At 48.4% G+C, this 12,671-nt stretch overlaps 1 protein-coding gene across 1 annotated transcript in view; it reads left to right on the top strand.

The window, feature by feature from the left end:
- LOC142908377 (uncharacterized) overlaps window positions 1-12,671 on the top strand; it is a 65,834-nt gene that overhangs the window by 45,506 nt on the left and 7,657 nt on the right. The window contains exon 8 of the mRNA XM_076058948.1: window positions 1,182-1,289. The gene's annotated coding sequence lies outside the window, so the exon portion shown is untranslated. The remainder of the gene's footprint in view (window positions 1-1,181; window positions 1,290-12,671) is intronic.

Below are 12,671 nucleotides of genomic sequence, written 5' to 3'. Positions count from 1 at the left end.
ACTCGGGGTCTAGAGACTCGGGGTGTAGAGACTCGGGGTCCAGAGACTCGGGGTGTAGAGACTCGGGGTCTAGAGACTCGGGGTCTAGAGACTCACGGTGTAGAGACTTGGGGTCTAGAGACTCGGGGTCTAGAGACTCGGGGTGTAGAGACTCACGGTGTAGAGACTCGGGGTGTAGAGACTCGGGGTCTAGAGACTCGGGGTGTAGAGACTCGGGGTCTAGAGACTCACGGTGTAGAGACTCGGGGTGTAGAGACTCGGGGTCTAGAGACTCGGGGTGTAGAGACTCGGGGTCTAGAGACTCGGGGTGTAGAGACTCGGGGTCTAGAGACTCGGGGTGTAGAGACTCGGGGTGTAGAGACTCGGGGTGTAGAGACTCGGGGTCTAGAGACTCGGGGTGTAGAGACTCGTGGTGTAGAGACTCGGGGTGTAGAGACTCGGGGTGTAGAGACTCGGGGTGTAGAGACTCGGGGTCTAGAGACTCGGGGTCTAGAGACTCGGGGTCTAGAGACTCGGGGTCTAGAGACTCACGGTGTAGAGACTCGGGGTGTAGAGACTCGGGGTGTAGAGACTCGGGGTGTAGAGACTCGGGGTCTAGAGACTCGGGGTGTAGAGACTCGGGGTGTAGAGACTCGGCGTCTAGAGACTCGGGGTCTAGAGACTCGGGGTCTAGAGACTCGGGGTGTAGAGACTCGGGGTCTAGAGACTCGGGGTCTAGAGACTCGGGGTGTAGAGACTCGGGGCGTAGAGACTCGGGGTCTAGAGACTCGGGGTGTAGAGACTCGGGGTCTAGAGACTCGGGGTGTAGAGACTCGGGGTGTAGAGACTCGGGGTGTAGAGACTCGGGGTCTAGAGACTCGGGGTGTAGAGACTCGTGGTGTAGAGACTCGGGGTGTAGAGACTCGGGGTGTAGAGACTCGTGGTGTAGAGACTCGGGGTCTAGAGACTCGGGGTCTAGAGACTCGGGGTCTAGAGACTCGGGGTGTAGAGACTCGGGGTGTAGAGACTCGGGGTCTAGAGACTCGGGGTCTAGAGCCTCGGGGTGTAGAGACTCGGGGTGTAGAGACTCGGGGTGTAGAGACTCGGGGTGTAGAGACTCGGGGTCTAGAGACTCGGTGTCTAGAGACTCGGGGTCTAGAGACTCGGGGTGTAGACTGGGTCTCAGAGTGCGCTGTGTGTAGGTGTCAACTCCTCTTGGGAAGAAGCCTTGGGTCTCCACGACCGATGATTCGTTAATTTCCACCCAGCCTCCACCCATCTTCACCCATACGGTGGCTGCCAAGTGCGAGGTGAGAAGTTGGATTCTGTGTGGTGAGTCTGTGGGTCTCTGTGTGGTGAGTCTGTGGGTCTCTGTGTGGTGAGTCTGTGGGTCTCTGTGTGGTGAGTCTGTGGGTCTCTGTGTGGTGAGTCTGTGGGTCTCTGTGTGGTGAGTCTGTGGGTCTCTGTGTGGTGAGTCTGTGGGTTTCTGTGTGGTGAGTCTGTAGGTCTCTGTGTGGTGAGTCTGTGGGTCTCTGTGTGGTGAGTCTGTGGGTCTCTGTGTGATGAGTCTGTGGGTCTCTGTGTGGTGAGTCTGTGGGTCTCTGTGTGGTGAGTCTGTGGGTCTCTGTGTGGTGAGTCTGTGGGTCTCTGTGTGGTGAGTCTGTGGGTCTCTGTGTGGTGAGTCTGTGGGTCTCTGTGTGGTGAGTCTTTGGGTCTCTGTGTGGTGAGTCTGTGGGTCTCTGTGTGGTGAGTCTGTGGGTCTCTGTGTGGTGAGTCTGTGGGTCTCTGTGTGGTGAGTCTGTGGGTCTCTGTGTGGTGAGTCTGTGGGTCTCTGTGTGATGAGTCTGTTGGTCTCTGTGTGGTGAGTCTGTGGGTCTCTGTGTGGTGAGTCTGTGGGTCTCTGTGTGGTGAGTCTGTGGGTCTCTGTGTGGTGAGTCTGTGGGTCTCTGTGTGGTGAGTCTGTGGGTCTCTGTGTGGTGAGTCTGTGGGTCTCTGTGTGGTGAGTCTGTGGGTCTCTGTGTGGTGAGTCTGTGGGTCTCTGTGTGGTTAGTCTGTAGGTCTCTGTGTGGTGAGTCTGTGTGTCTGTGTGTGGCGAGTCTGTGGGTCTCTGTGTGGTGAGGTGTGGGTCTCTGTGTGGTGAGTCTGTGGGTCTCTGTGTGGTGAGTCTGTGGGTCTCTGTGTGGTGAGTCTGTGGGTCTCTGTGTGGTGAGACTGTGGGTCTCTGTGTGGTGAGTCTGTGGGTCTCTGTGTGGTGAGTCTGTGGGTCTCTGTGTGGTGAGTCTGTGGGTCTCTGTGTGGTGAGTCTTTGGGTCTCTGTGTGGTGAGTCTGTGGGTCTCTGTGTGGTGAGTCTGTGGGTCTCTGTGTGGTGAGTCTGTGGGTCTCTGTGTGGTGAGTCTGTGGGTCTCTGTGTGGTGAGTCTGTGGGTCTCTGTGTGATGAGTCTGTTGGTCTCTGTGTGGTGAGTCTGTGGGTCTCTGTGTGGTGAGTCTGTGGGTCTCTGTGTGGTGAGTCTGTGGGTCTCTGTGTGGTGAGTCTGTGGGTCTCTGTGTGGTGAGTCTGTGGGTCTCTGTGTGGTGAGTCTGTGGGTCTCTGTGTGGTGAGTCTGTGGGTCTCTGTGTGGTGAGTCTGTGGGTCTCTGTGTGGTTAGTCTGTAGGTCTCTGTGTGGTGAGTCTGTGTGTCTGTGTGTGGCGAGTCTGTGGGTCTCTGTGTGGTGAGTCTGTGGGTCTCTGTGTGGTGAGTCTGTGGGTCTCTATGAGTCTGTGGGTCTCTATGAGTCTGTGGGTCTCTGTGTGATGAGTCTGTGGGTCTCTATGAGTCTGTGGGTCTCTGTGTGATGAGTTTGTGGGTCTCTATGAGTCTGTGGGTTTCTGAGTCTGTGGGTCTCTATTAGTCTGTGGGTCTCTATGAGTCTGTGGGTCTCTGTGTGATGAGTCTGTGGGTCTCTATGAGTCTGTGGGTCTTTGCGAGTCTGTGGGTCTCTACGAGTCTGTGGGTCTCTATGAGTCTGTGGGTTTCTATGGGTGTCTATGAGTCTGTGGGTCTCTATGAGACTGTGGGTCTCTATGGATCTCTCTGAGTCTGTGGGTCTCTATGGGTCTCTATGAGTCTGTGGGTCTCTATGAGTCTGTGGGTTTCTATGGGTGTCCATGAGTCTGTGTGTCTCTATGAGTCTGTGTGTCTCTATGAGTCTGTGTGTCTCTATGTTTCTCTATGACTCTGTGTGTCTCTATGTGTCTTTATGAGTCTGTGTGTCTCTATGGGTCTCTATGAGTCTGTGGGTCTCTATGGGTCTCTATGAGTCTTTGTGTCTCTATGAGTCTCTACGAGTCTGTGTGTCTCTATGAGTCTCTATGAGTCTGTGTGTCTCTATGAGTCTGTGTGTCTCTATGAGTCTATATGAGTCTGTGTGTCTCTATGAGTCTCTATGAGTCTGTGTGTATCTATGAGTCTCTATGAGTCTGTGGGTCTCTATGGGTCTCTATGAGTCTGTGTGTCTCTATGAGTCTCTACGAGTCTGTGTGTCTCTATGTGTCTCTATGAGTCTGTGTGTCTCTATGGGTCTCTATGATTCTGTGGGTCTCTATGGGTCTCTATGAGTCTGTGTTTCTCTATGAGTCTCTACGAGTCTGTGTGTCTCTATGAGTCTCTATGAGTCTGTGTGTCTCTATGAGTCTCTATGAGTCTGTGTGTCTCTATGGATCTCTATGAGTCTGTGTGTCTCTATGGGTCTCTATGTCTCTATGAGTCTATGTGTCTCTATGGGTCTCTATGAGGCTGTGTGTCTCTATGAGTCTCTATGAGTCTGTATGTCTCTATGAGTCTCTATGAGTCTGTGTGTCTCTATGAGTCTCTATGAGTCTGTGGGTCTCTATGAGTCTCTATGAGTCTGTGTGTCTCTATGAGTCTCTATGAGTCTGTGTGTCTCTATGAGTCTGTGTGTCTCTGAGTCTCTATGAGTCTATGTGTCTCTATGAGTCCGTGTGTCTCTATGGGTCTCTATGAGTCTGTATGAGTCTGTGTGTCTCTATGAGTCTGTGTCTCTCGAGTCTGTTTGTCTCTATGGATCTCTATGAGTCTGTGTGTCTCTATGGGTCTCTATGGGTCTCTATGTGTCTGTGTGTCTCTATGAGTCTCTATGGGTCTCTATGGGTCTGTGTGTCTCTATTAGTCTGTGTGTCTCTATGTGTCTCTATGAGTCTGTGTCTCTATGTATCTCTATGAGTCTGTGTGTCTCTATGAGTCTGTGTGTCTCTATGTGTCTCTATGAGTGTGTGTGTCTATGAGTCTGTGAGTCTCTATGAGTCTCTACGAGTCTGACCCTTCTCCTACTCCATAGGAGTCCACGTGGGTCCGTGTTTCTCTATGAGTCTATGAGTTTTATCTATGTGTCTCTATGAGTCTGTGTGTCTCTATGAGTCTGTGTGTCTCTATGAGTCTGTGTGTCTCTATGTGTCTCTATGAGTCTGTGTGTCTCTATGAGTCTGTGTGTCTCTATGGGTCTCTATGGATCTCTATGAGTCTCTATGAGGAGTCTGACCCTTCCCCCTACCCCACAGGAGTCCACGTGGGTCCGTGTGTCTCTATGGATCTCTATGGGTCTCTATGAGTCTCTATGAGTCTCTATGAGTCTGTGTGTCTCTATGAGTCTGTGTATCTCTATGGGTCTCTATGGGTCTCTATGGATCTCTATGTGTCTCTATGAGGAGTCTGACCCTTCCCCTACCCCACAGGAGTCCACGTGGCTCCGTGTTTCTCTATGAGTCTGTGTGTCTCTATGGGTCTCTATGAGTCTGTGTGTCTCTATGAGTCTGTGTGTCTCTATGAGTCTGTGTGTCTCTATGGGTCTCTATGAGTCTGTATGAGTCTGTGTGTCTCTATGAGTCTGTGTGTCTCTATGTGTCTCTATGTGTCTCTATGAGTCTGTGTGTCTCTATGTGTCTCTATGTGTCTCTATGAGTCTGTGTGTCTCTATGAGTCTATGTGTCTCTATGAGGAGTCTGCCCCTTCCCCTACCCTAAAGGAGTCCACGTGGGTCCGTGTGTCTCTATGAGTCTATGAGTCTCTATGAGTCTGTGTGTCTCTATGGGTCTCTATGGATCTCTATGAGTCTGTGTGTCTCTATGTGTCTGACCCTTCTCCCTACCCCACAGGAGTCCACCTGGGTCTGTGTGTCTCTATGAGTCTCTATGAGTCTCTATGAGTCTATGAGTCTCTATGAGTCTCTATGTGTCTCTATGAGTCTATGTGTCTCTATGAGTCTCTATGAGTCTATGGATCTCTATGAGTCTCTATGTGTCTCTATGTGTCTATATGAGTCTATGAGTCTCTATGGGTCTCTATGTGTCTCTATGAGTCTGTGTGTCTGCCCCTTCCCCCTACCCCACAGGAGTCCACGTGGGTCCGTGTGTCTCTATGAGTCTCTATGAGTCTGTGGGTCTCTATGAGTCTGTGGGTCTCTATGAGTCTGTGTGTCTCTATGAGTCTGTGGGTCTCTATGAGTCTGTGTGTCTCTATGAGTCTCTATGAGTCTGTGGGTCTCTATGAGTCTGTGTGTCTCTATGGGTCTCTATGAGTCTCTATGAGTCTGTGTGTCTCTATGAGTCTATATGAGTCTGTGGGTCTCTATGAGTCTGTGTGTCTCTATGAGTCTCTATGAGTCTGTGGGTCTCTATGAGTCTGTGTGTCTCTATGAGTCTCTATGAGTCTGTGTGTCTCTATGAGTCTGTGTTTCTCTATGAGTCTCTATGAGTCCGTGTGTCTCTATGAGTCTGTGGGTCTCTATGGATCTCTCTGAGTCTGTGGGTCTCTATGGGTCTCTATGAGTCTGTGTGTCTCTATGAGTCTGTGTGTCTCTATGAGTCTGTGTGTCTCTATGTTTCTCTATGAGTCTGTGTGTCTCTATGTGTCTTTATGAGTCTGTGTGTCTCTATGGGTCTCTATGAGTCTGTGGGTCTCTATGGGTCTCTATGAGTCTTTGTGTCTCTATGAGTCTCTACGAGTCTGTGTGTCTCTATGAGTCTCTATGAGTCTGTGTGTCTCTATGAGTCTGTGTGTCTCTATGAGTCTATATGAGTCTGTGTGTCTCTATGAGTCTCTATGAGTCTGTGTGTCTCTATGAGTCTCTATGAGTCTGTGGGTCTCTATGGGTCTCTATGAGTCTGTGTGTCTCTATGAGTCTCTACGAGTCTGTGTGTCTCTATGTGTCTCTATGAGTCTGTGTGTCTCTATGGGTCTCTATAATTCTGTGGGTCTCTATGGGTCTCTATGAGTCTGTGTTTCTCTATGTGTCTCTACGAGTCTGTGTGTCTCTATGAGTCTCTATGAGTCTGTGTGTCTCTATGAGTCTCTATGAGTCTGTGTTTCTCTATGGATCTCTATGAGTCTGTGTGTCTCTATGGGTCTCTATGTCTCTATGAGTCTATGTGTCTCTATGGGTCTCTATGAGGCTGTGTGTCTCTATGAGTCTCTATGAGTCTGTATGTCTCTATGAGTCTCTATGAGTCTGTGTGTCTCTATGAGTCTCTATGAGTCTGTGGGTCTCTATGAGTCTCTATGAGTCTGTGTGTCTCTATGAGTCTCTATGAGTCTGTGTGTCTCTATGAGTCTGTGTGTCTCTGAGTCTCTATGAGTCTATGTGTCTCTATGAGTCCGTGTGTCTCTATGGGTCTCTATGAGTCTGTATGAGTCTGTGTGTCTCTATGAGTCTGTGTCTCTCGAGTCTGTTTGTCTCTATGGATCTCTATGAGTCTGTGTGTCTCTATGGGTCTCTATGGGTCTCTATGTGTCTGTGTGTCTCTATGAGTCTGTGTGTCTCTATGGGTCTCTATGGGTCTCTATGGGTCTGTGTGTCTCTATTAGTCTGTGTGTCTCTATGTGTCTCTATGAGTCTGTGTCTCTATGTATCTCTATGAGTCTGTGTGTCTCTATGAGTCTGTGTGTCTCTATGTGTCTCTATGAGTCTGTGTGTCTCTATGAGTCTGTGTGTCTCTATGAGTCTGTGTGTCTCTATGTGTCTCTATGAGTCTCTATGGGTCTCTATGGATCTCTATGAGTCTCTATGTGTCTCTATGAGTCTCTATGAGTCTGTGTGTCTCTATGAGTCTGTGTATCTCTATGGGTCTCTATGGGTCTCTATGGATCTCTATGTGTCTCTATGAGGAGTCTGACCCTTCCCCTACCCCACAGGAGTCCACGTGGCTCCGTGTTTCTCTATGAGTCTGTGTGTCTCTATGGGTCTGTGTGTCTCTATGAGTCTGTGTGTCTCTATGGGTCTCTATGAGTCTGTATGAGTCTGTGTGTTTCTATGAGTCTGTGTGTCTCTATGTGTCTCTATGTGTCTCTATGAGTCTGTGTGTCTCTATGTGTCTCTATGTGTCTCTATGAGTCCGTGTGTCTCTATGAGTCTATGAGTCTCTATGAGTCTGTGTGTCTCTATGGGTCTCTATGGATCTCTATGAGTCTGTGTGTCTCTATGTGTCTGACCCTTCTCCCTACCCCACAGGAGTCCACCTGGGTCTGTGTGTCTCTATGAGTCTCTATGAGTCTCTATGAGTCTATGAGTCTCTATGAGTCTCTATGTGTCTCTATGAGTCTATGTGTCTCTATGAGTCTCTATGAGTCTATGGATCTCTATGAGTCTCTATGTGTCTCTATGTGTCTATATGAGTCTATGAGTCTCTATGGGTCTCTATGTGTCTCTATGAGTCTGTGTGTCTGCCCCTTCCCCCTACCCCACAGGAGTCCACGTGGGTCCGTGTGTCTCTATGAGTCTCTATGAGTCTGTGGGTCTCTATGAGTCTGTGGGTCTCTATGAGTCTGTGTGTCTCTATGAGTCTGTGTGTCTCTATGAGTCTGTGTGTCTCTATGAGTCTCTATGAGTCTGTGGGTCTCTATGAGTCTGTGTGTCTCTATGGGTCTCTATGAGTCTCTATGAGTCTGTGTGTCTCTATGAGTCTCTATGAGTCTGTGTGTCTCTATGAGTCTGTGTGTCTCTATGAGTCTCTATGAGTCCGTGTGTCTCTATGAGTCTGTGTGTCTCTATGAGTCTCTATGAGTCTATGTGTCTCTATGAGTCTCTATGAGTCTGTGTGTCTCTATGAGTCTGTGTGTCTCTATGAGTCTCTATGAGTCCGTGTGTCTCTATGAGTCTGTGTGTCTCTATGTGTCTCTATGAGTCTGTGTGTCTCTATGAGTCTGTGTGTCTCTATGAGTCTGTGTGTCTCTATGTGTCTCTATGAGTCTGTGTGTCTCTATGTGTCTCTATGAGTCTGTGTGTCTCTATGTGTCTCTATGAGTCTGTGTGTCTCTATGTGTCTATGAGTCTCTATGAGTCTATGTGTCTCTATGAGTCTGTGTGTCTCTATGAGTCTGTGTGTCTCTATGAGTCTCTATGAGTCCGTGTGTCTCTATGAGTCTGTGTGTCTCTATGTGTATCTATGAGTCTGTGTGTCTCTATGAGTCTGTGTGTCTCTATGAGTCTGTGTGTCTCTATGTGTCTCTATGAGTCTCTATGAGTCTATGAGTCTGTGTGTCTCTATGAGTCTGTGTGTCTCTATGTGTCTCTATGAGTCTGTGTGTCTCTATGTGTCTCTATGAGTCTGTGTGTCTCTATGTGTCTCTATGAGTCTGTGTGTCTCTATGTGTCTCTATGAGTCTGTGTGTCTCTATGTGTCTCTATGAGTCTCTATGAGTCTCTATGAGTCTGTGTGTCTCTATGAGTCTCTATGAGTCTCTATGAGTCTGTGTGTCTCTATGAGTCTGTGTGTCTCTATGAGTCTATGAGTCTCTATGTGTCTGTGTGTCTCTATGTGTCTATGAGTCTCTATGAGTCTGTGTGTCTCTATGTGTCTATGAGTCTTTATGTGTCTGTGTGTCTCTATGTGTCTGTGTGTCTCTATGAGTCTATGAGTCTCTATGAGTCTGTGTGTCTCTATGAGTCTATGAGTCTCTATGAGTCTATGAGTCTGTGTGTCTCTTTGTGTCTATGAGTCTCTATGTGTCTGTGTGTCTCTATGTGTCTGTGTGTCTCTATGAGTCTATGAGTCTCTATGAGTCTGTGTGTCTCTATGAGTCTATGAGTCTCTATGAGTCTGTGTGTCTCTATGTGTCTATGAGTCTCTATGTGTCTGTGTGTCTCTATGAGTCTGTGTGTCTCTATGAGTCTGTGTGTCTCTATGTGTCTCTATGAGTCTCTATGTGTCTCTATGAGTCTGTGTGTCTCTATGAGGAGTCTGACCTTCTCCCTACCCCACAGGAGTCCACCTGGGTCCGTGTGTCTCTATGAGTCTCTATGGATCTCTATGAGTCTATGAGTCTCTATGAGTCTATGGATCTCTATGAGTCTGACCCTTCTCCCTACCCCACAGGAGTCCACCTGGGTCCGTGTGTCTCTATGAGTCTATGTGTCTCCATGTGTCTCCATGTGTCTCTATGGATCTCTATGAGTCTGACCCTTCCTCTACCCCACAGGAGTCCACCTGGGTCCGTGTTTCTCTATGAGTCTATGTGTCTCTATGAGTCTCTATGAGTCTGTGTGTCTCTATGAGTCTGTGTGTCTCTATGAGTCTCTATGAGTCCGTGTGTCTCTATGAGTCTGTGTGTCTCTATGTGTCTCTATGAGTCTGTGTGTCTCTATGAGTCTGTGTGTCTCTATGAGTCTGTGTGTCTCTATGTGTCTCTATGAGTCTGTGTGTCTCTATGTGTCTCTATGAGTCTGTGTGTCTCTATGTGTCTCTATGAGTCTGTGTGTCTCTATGTGTCTATGAGTCTCTATGAGTCTATGTGTCTCTATGAGTCTGTGTGTCTCTATGAGTCTGTGTGTCTCTATGAGTCTCTATGAGTCCGTGTGTCTCTATGAGTCTGTGTGTCTCTATGTGTATCTATGAGTCTGTGTGTCTCTATGAGTCTGTGTGTCTCTATGAGTCTGTGTGTCTCTATGTGTCTCTATGAGTCTCTATGAGTCTATGAGTCTGTGTGTCTCTATGAGTCTGTGTGTCTCTATGTGTCTCTATGAGTCTGTGTGTCTCTATGTGTCTCTATGAGTCTGTGTGTCTCTATGTGTCTCTATGAGTCTGTGTGTCTCTATGTGTCTCTATGAGTCTGTGTGTCTCTATGTGTCTCTATGAGTCTCTATGAGTCTCTATGAGTCTGTGTGTCTCTATGAGTCTCTATGAGTCTCTATGAGTCTGTGTGTCTCTATGAGTCTGTGTGTCTCTATGAGTCTATGAGTCTCTATGTGTCTGTGTGTCTCTATGTGTCTATGAGTCTCTATGAGTCTGTGTGTCTCTATGTGTCTATGAGTCTTTATGTGTCTGTGTGTCTCTATGTGTCTGTGTGTCTCTATGAGTCTATGAGTCTCTATGAGTCTGTGTGTCTCTATGAGTCTATGAGTCTCTATGAGTCTATGAGTCTGTGTGTCTCTTTGTGTCTATGAGTCTCTATGTGTCTGTGTGTCTCTATGTGTCTGTGTGTCTCTATGAGTCTATGAGTCTCTATGAGTCTGTGTGTCTCTATGAGTCTATGAGTCTCTATGAGTCTGTGTGTCTCTATGTGTCTATGAGTCTCTATGTGTCTGTGTGTCTCTATGAGTCTGTGTGTCTCTATGAGTCTGTGTGTCTCTATGTGTCTCTATGAGTCTCTATGTGTCTCTATGAGTCTGTGTGTCTCTATGAGGAGTCTGACCTTCTCCCTACCCCACAGGAGTCCACCTGGGTCCGTGTGTCTCTATGAGTCTCTATGGATCTCTATGAGTCTATGAGTCTCTATGAGTCTATGGATCTCTATGAGTCTGACCCTTCTCCCTACCCCACAGGAGTCCACCTGGGTCCGTGTGTCTCTATGAGTCTATGTGTCTCCATGTGTCTCCATGTGTCTCTATGGATCTCTATGAGTCTGACCCTTCCTCTACCCCACAGGAGTCCACCTGGGTCCGTGTTTCTCTATGAGTCTATGAGTCTCTATGAGTCTCTATGAGTCTATGGATCTCTATGAGTCTGTGAGTCTGACCCTTCCCCTACCCCACAGGAGTCCACCTGGGTCCGTGTGTCTCCATGAGTCTCTATGAGTCTATGAGTCTCTATGAGTCTCTGTGTGTCTCTAAGAGTCTGACCCTTCCTCTACCCCACAGGAGTCCACCTGGGTCCGTGTTTCTCTATGTGTCTCTATGGATCTCTATGAGTCTATGGATCTCTATGAGTCTGTCTCTTCTCCCTACCCCACAGGAGTCCACCTGGGTCCGTGTGTCTCTATGAGTCTATGTGTCTCTATGAGTCTCTATGAAGAGTCTGACCCTTCTCCCTACCCCACAGGAGTCCACCTGGGTCCGTGTGTCTCTATGGATCTCTATGAGTCTATGGATCTCTATGAGTCTGACCCTTCTCCCTACCCCACAGGAGTCCACCTGGGTCCGTGTGTCTCTATGAGTCTATGTGTCTCTATGAGTCTCTATGAGTCTGACCTTCCTCTACCCCACAGGAGTCCACCTGGGTCCGTGTGTCTCTATGTGTCTATGAGTCTCTATGAGTCTCTATGAGGAGTCTGTCTCTTCTCCCTACCCCACAGGAGTCCACCTGGGTCCGTGTTTCTCTATGAGTTTCTATGAGTCTCTATGAGTCTGTGTGTCTCTATGAGGAGTCTGACCTTCGTCTACCCCACAGGAGTCCACCTGGGTCCGTCTGTCTCCATGAGTCTCTATGAGTCTATGAGTCTCTATGAGTCTCTGTGTGTCTCTAAGAGTCTGACCCTCCCTCTACCCCTCAGGAGTCCACCTGGGTCCGTCTCTTTGTGTCTCTATGAGTCTATGTGTCTCCATGTGTCTCTATGAGTCTGTCTCTTCTCCTCTACCCCTCAGGAGTCCACCTGGGTCCGTGAGTCTCTATGAGTCTCTATGAGTCCGTGTGTCTCTATGAGTCTCTATGAGTCTATGAGTCTCTATGAGTCTCTATGAGTTTCTATGAAGAGTCTGTCTCTTCTCCTCTACCCCTCAGGAGTCCACCTGGGTCCGTGTGTCTCTATGAGTCTCTATGAGTCTCTATGTGTCTATGAATCTCAATGAGTCTCTGTGTGTCTGACCCTTCCTCTACCCCTCAGGAGTCCACCTGGGTCCGTGTGTCTCTATGAGTCTCTATGAGTCTATGAGTCTCTGTGTGTCTGACCCTTCCTCTACCCCTCAGGAGTCCACCTGAGTCCGTGTGTCTCTATGAGTCTCTATGAGTCTATGAGTCTCTATGAGTCTCTATGAGGAGTCTGACTCGTCTCCTCTACCCCTCAGGAGTCCACCTGGGTCCGAGTGTCTCTATGAGTCTCTATGAGTCTCTATGAGTCTCTATGAGTCTCTATGAGTCTATGGATCTCTATGAGTCTATGTGTCTCCATGTGTCTCCATGTGTCTCTATGGATCTCTATGAGTCTGACCCTTCCTCTTCCCCACAGGAGTCCACCTGGGTCCGTGTTTCTCTATGAGTCTATGTGTCTCTATGAGTCTCTATGAGTCTATGGATCTCTATGAGTCTGTGAGTCTGACCCTTCCCCTACCCCACAGGAGTCCACCTGGGTCCGTGTGTCTCCATGAGTCTCTATGAGTCTATGAGTCTCTATGAGTCTCTGTGTGTCTCTAAGAGTCTGACCCTCCCTCTACCCCTCAGGAGTCCACCTGGGTCCGTCTCTTTGTGTCTCTATGAGTCTATGTGTCTCC

Source organism: Petromyzon marinus (genome assembly GCF_048934315.1).
Source record: "Petromyzon marinus isolate PM22_M1 ecotype Great Lakes invasive population chromosome 80 unlocalized genomic scaffold, UKy_Petmar_22M1.pri1.0 chr80_unloc.5, whole genome shotgun sequence".
Classification (NCBI taxonomy): Eukaryota; Metazoa; Chordata; class Hyperoartia; order Petromyzontiformes; family Petromyzontidae; genus Petromyzon; species Petromyzon marinus.
This window is presented reverse-complemented; position numbering and strand designations above follow the sequence as displayed.